Here is a 6,134-nt window from a genome sequence, read left to right as displayed (position 1 = left end):
ATATAACAGACACTTCTTTTAGCTCATCTTCTAACAATATTTCTATCTCACTAACTTTATTTGATAAGGATTGTACATTTTGGTGCAGGAGCATAAATTTCGACGATGACTTATTTACTAGGTTGTTTTGGCCTACCTTATGTTCGACAGCTGCACATGACATATCATTTTTAACACTTTTACAATTGAAGTTTTCTTTCCAGAGCGATGTTTTAGAAGATGAAATCAACATTTCTCTGGAACCACTTGCCATAAAAAACGTTGTGGTTCTTTCCTGTTTCGTGTTGGGCGAGTTGACTTGTAGTGTGATGGTGTTTCTGCTGTAATTTTTGGAGTTGTAATTTGAGGAACCGCAACCAGGCTAGATGGGGATCCTCTTCTTGCCGCTTCAACACTTCCTGAAGTCATTGGAGTGATATTCTCTTTATTTGAAATTGGTGATTCCATTGCTGCTGCTGCTGCAATTGGAGGCTGTACTAAGCCTGGCTGATTTCGATTTAATTGTTCCATGATTGCATCGCACACCCATCCAGTACACTGAAGAGATGGGGATTGAAGCTCAGTGAATTTGTATATGAAGTAATCCACGGATCACAGAAGAAGTATAGAAATGCAGAGAGACAGGTAAAGCAGGAAAATAGCCATAGTACAAGCACTTTGTAATGACCTTGTGCAGTAACAAACAGCAAACAGCCAGAGCCGATGAGGAGTGTAAACAGTACAACAGGCAACAGCCCTTTACAATGCATGGCAGATTACTATGTAGGGAAATGAAATTAGGACCACAGGTGATTGTGCCAGCAGAGTTGAAGCAAGAAATACTTGAAATGCATGATCACATCTTATTGGGCCATGGGGGATGCTGGATGAAGAACAGCAGGAAAGTACTAGCAGATGGGAAGGAAGAATGATATTGATTAGGAAGTCAGAAATTGTGTGGTATGTGTGCAGTGTGAAGATTTGAATTGGAAACAGATACAATAGTAATGCACAGATTGCCAGCAGCAACTGAACCATTTAGATTCACTGGGGTGGACGTGTTAGGACCATTCAACCAAACACCAGCAGGTAATCTTTTTGTATGGACAGTTTTTCTTGTTACATCAAGATGATGCCAATGCTGGACCAACTGGCAGTCACAATTGCAGAGGTGTTGATTAATAGGTGGATATTGACATCTGGGAAGCTGGAGACAATTATGGACCAGGGGTCAAACTACATGTCAGACCTAATGCAAGAGTTGTGTCAGCTATTAAAAATATAAAAGTTACCTAATCCAACCTAACGGAGGGATGGAATGAGTTCGTAGGACAATTGGAAAGATGTTTAGTTAGACATGAATCCACACCATTTGGATTGGGGCATGTATTTACTCTTCACACTGAGTGCATGTAACTAACGAGCACATGCTAGGACACGACTGTCATCATTCAAGGTGATGTCTGGTATGAAGATACCATTGCCATTTGATGTGATTAGACAGCAAGATGCAGGAGTTGACAGCCGATCTGAGAATTTTCAAGAACAGTGAGGGGAGTGTGGAGAAAGGTCCGACCAGCAAATACTAATGCATAAGGCATAAATACATCAAATACTATAGCATTCGAGAATCAGGAAGAGGCACTAAAGTGAGTGGCAATGTTACCTCAATATAAAGCAGCCAAATAGGTGATGTTATCAAGTCCCTATACCTGAAGAGAAGAACAAAGAAGTTTGAAACATGGTAATATTACCCTTTCCAAGTAATTGAAACCACATCACTCATAAATATAAAAGATGAAGAAGCTGACAAGATCAACAACTATGCATGTTGGCCATCTACAACCGTTCAGGAGTGAGCCGTAAGCAGCTCCATGAGAGGTATAAATAAAAGTCAGCAAAAGTCGAAGAAGAAGTGGGAGGGTGAGTGCCAAGAGGTGGTGGTCTAGATGCATTGAGGCAAAGTAGTAATTGAAATGTATTGTTTTCTGTGATTTATGGACATTTCTCTTTTGTGTATCGTATAGGGCATTATCATTGATTTGGGTAGTATGGTTGTCTGTTTGTGATAAGGCAGGATTTATTGTTAGAATGTTAAGACGTGCTGTTTGGAGACAGCAGGTTTCTGGGGGGAGGGGAGGTAGTATTGATCCCTGATCTCAGATTGCCGTATGGATAAAATGAGAAAAAATAAGAACGCTAATTTGGCAGTGCTGTATCTCTTCTACAGTGGGTGGAGTGGGCACGCTGCAAAATGATCACTTGGACAGAGGAATTCTATTTCCCAGGCAACCATACAGATTGAACAAAACAGCAAAGGCCATAATGTTAGCAGAGGAAAATAACAAAACTATGCGGTGGCATTCCATGCAGATTGTGAACTTGGAAAGGAGCATGTTAAACAACTCACACACTTTGAAAACTTATTAAAGTCGCGGATTACACCAGAGCCATGGCTAGCACTCTCAATTGGTATCTGGAAGCAGTACAAACACAGATGCAAGTACTACATGCAAGAGTAATGATGACAAATCTATTGCAATTACCAGGAGATATTATCTGGGAAATGAGGGTGGAGATAATGAACTTGCAAGAAGCTGGTCATCAAGCACTACACGGGCAGTTAAGTGCATTCTTGCTGTCACCTGAGCAATATCTGAAAAGGTTGAGGAAGTAGATAGCAGAATTATTGTCGAAATACACTTAGTGGCAGAGCCGAGCAGCCAGAACTTGCCGTTTTATAGCAAAGCACAGTAACTATGATGAATAGTGAAAACAAAATTAATCTCTTTTTGAGTGAAGAGAGCAGACTAATACGTGTAGAAACAAAATTTTCACCTAATAGTTTTCTTAAAATTTTGCAAGTATTTCATGGCTGCCACACCACCATTTCAGCACAGGCAGCAAAATTTGGCAAGCAGTACAGCCACGGCAAAGCTGAGCTCAGTGCAGAATGCAGGGAGCACGTCTGCAGCACCAAAATAGTTAAAGCTGTGACAACTAGATATATGTCTGCCATTTTCAACAGGCAACATGTAAACTGAAATTTAAGAAACATTGCCGAATTTCCTAACAGGACAAGAATTATTCCACAAATTTACTGCTATGTGGTGTACTTATTACCGACAAACAATCTGTCCTCTTTGTAACAATACCCATATGTATAGCGTTAGTGTTTCCACAAAATCAGTTTGCCTTTTATGAGTTGGCAATGAGTTTTTAGTGCACAAAAACTGTCCGAAGGAATGTGACAAAGTTACAGTGAGTTAAGGTGTAAACATAGACCACCTAGCAGCAATAGTATTAAGCAAAGAAGAGTGTGATCCTGTGATGTGAACTGTAATAAAGGGTGCTATCACCTACAGAAAAAAATAAGTAGTTAAGATATTCTCTTCTGTGTAGTATGTAAAATGTATTAATTGTTAAAAATGTTTAATATTAAGAATCTGTTAAATATAAAACAAAGAACTGAATAATATTGTAAAAATAATTATATATTCAAAGAGAAAGGGATATGAGTAATTAGCTGTGACTGAAGTTAGGGGGAGAACGAGACAGGGCACTAGGCAATCCCACCTTTTTGTCAGTTCTTAGAATCGTGGTTATGATGTTTGCCTTTAAGAGTCATGGTGGAAACTTGTGTTCATAAATGTGAGTCAGCGGAGTTTATAGTGCTTGAGACAACTGTCTTAATAATACCATGCGTGATGAAGCTGTATGTCGTCTATGTGGATTAATTGTGGATGTTTCTGCATATAAGGAAAAGTCAGAATTACAATGGTGATACGGACATCGAAAGCGTTCTAATGAATGCTGGCTGGTATTTCATACTAAGTATGCAGCAGATTGTATATTATGCAAGTTATTTTCAAGAGCCACAGGTGACAGGTGCAACTGTTTTTGATGGAGTGTGCCCCACAGCAACTGAACATTTAAGTATTTTCATTCTGTGTGTTATTAGAATTGGAACAAGTTTAACAGCAGGCATTACTGAAATTAAAGTTACGAGTGCCTCGATACACTATGATAAGCATTTTTTTTAAAAATTGTTTTCTTATTACCAGGACAGAGTGTTACATGTTTTTATTCACAAGGTACGTGTGATTCGAAGCCGTTACCTTCGAATAACATAATTTTCCATATTCAGCTGTCATAATAGCAAATGGAAAAGTAATTTCAAACATCAAAAGATGGTAATGAATCTTAAGGATAAATATTTAGCTTTCTCTCTTTTAAGTACCATCTAGTTGGGAACTACACCAAGAAGCTGACATCAAAAAATAATGTGCCAGACACTATTGTAAAGCATAGGCACTGCTGATAAAAATCAGTGAAAAAGTATGTCTGTGTTGTTTTTTTCTTTTTTCTTTTTTTTTTTTTTTTTCCCCTCTCGTGTGACGAAACACAAGCATTTTTCGAATACCACAAGAGGCTGCTAAAATTACATTCACCCAGTTTTATTATTTTCATATCATTACAATAAAGTGAAGCTTAGCTTATTTTTACTCTTTGTATTAACCAATAAATGTGTAGCCACTTTCAAATTAAAACCCAACTGCCAAAGAGTGCACTGAGCCTCCACACCAATTTAACTGTATAAGTAACTTCTGAATATTAATTACTTACACTAACAGTGCAAGTGAAGTGTTTTTCATGTTATTATGGCTTATGTTCTTAAGAGCATAAAGATTCAAATATTCTGTGATTAAATTTTTTTTGTGTGTTATGCTAAGGTCCCTCCAACAGTTAAAAGCTCAGATAGTACTCGCTCCTCTATGCAACCCAAAATTTCAATTAAACATATTTCTTTGTGTGGTAGTTTGATAGCACAGTTGTGTAATTAAATCGACTGCAATAAAATTTTTTACTGAGCCAACACATCAAAAGATTGTTAGCATTCCGAAGACAGGTGCCACACGCTCAAATTCAGAACATTCCTATTTAGGAAAAGAAATAATTAATAGCAATGGAGCGACAGATCTCATCTTCCAGTGATTAAAAACTCAGTCAAGCAAAAGATTGTTTATGATGCTAAAATATGTAGATACGAAATAACAGGAGACTTTTGACTATGAAAATACCATAAAGGACAAAAATACATCACAGGAAAACTATCAATAATTGCTTTCACCTCCCACGTGCAACCAAAGTGTCAATGTGCGATCCAAAAATATCCACTTACCTACAATCAATTACGTATATTTTCCATAGTCAGGTGAATAATACATGCAGTACAGTAGGTATTATCAACATGAAGCTACAAAGGAACACTGAACTTGTGTTGCACATTGAAGGCAAGACAACTATCGGAATAGGTTACAAAAATTGCGTCAGAAACTATTGAGAGAAATGCAGTCTAACTCATGTTCAGCACTGGGCTTGGTAGGCCACTCAGGTAGCAAAATCCCTGCTAAAAGACCAGAAAGACACTACACAGGTAGAACCATTAGGTAGTACCGAAGCTGACCCTCTCACTTCACCTCAAGCATTTGTGACCAACTGACAGCATGCATGTTATGGCACAATATACATTTACCTTTCAGCTGCATGAAACTGCCCCATGCTTTGGGTTATCTCAAAAATTAAAGCTACAGTGGTATGCTTCTGATTAATAAACAAAATTTTCTGTTTTTCAGGAACACATGGTAGTGCACAGTTTCATGCCAGATCAATCCAAATTTCAAGACCAGCTACAGGCATAAGTGCTTCACAGTATCTTCACTCAGCTCAACAATGTTGACAACACACACAAATTACTACAGCACCCTAGCTGTTAGAAACAGCTTAGTTTTTACAATCGGTACGTCATTAAATACTCTCCATCAGTTTAAATCTCGAACATCAACAGAAACTGGTTAATTCAGTGCCAAACTTCAATTATATGGTAGCACTAACCACTCTGAAGAGAATACAAGATCCACCTTGATGGTTCCAACTTCAAAGAAAATTCCTTAGTCCAATCTTAGTGTGATACAACACAGGCCCCCCACCCCCTTCTAAAAACAACAATGTCAAAAACTTTCACTACCTTAGACCAACTCCTCTAAGAGTTTACAAAGACCCCCATTCAGTTATCCTTCTGTGAAGTAATTCGAATTTATCCTTTTAATTCAACAGTAATAAAATGTCTGAACCATTAACCAACACTGACCTAC

This window comes from Schistocerca serialis, chromosome 2, assembly GCF_023864345.2.
Source record: "Schistocerca serialis cubense isolate TAMUIC-IGC-003099 chromosome 2, iqSchSeri2.2, whole genome shotgun sequence".
NCBI lineage: Eukaryota > Metazoa > Arthropoda > Insecta > Orthoptera > Acrididae > Schistocerca > Schistocerca serialis.
Note: the sequence above shows the minus strand (reverse complement) of the source record.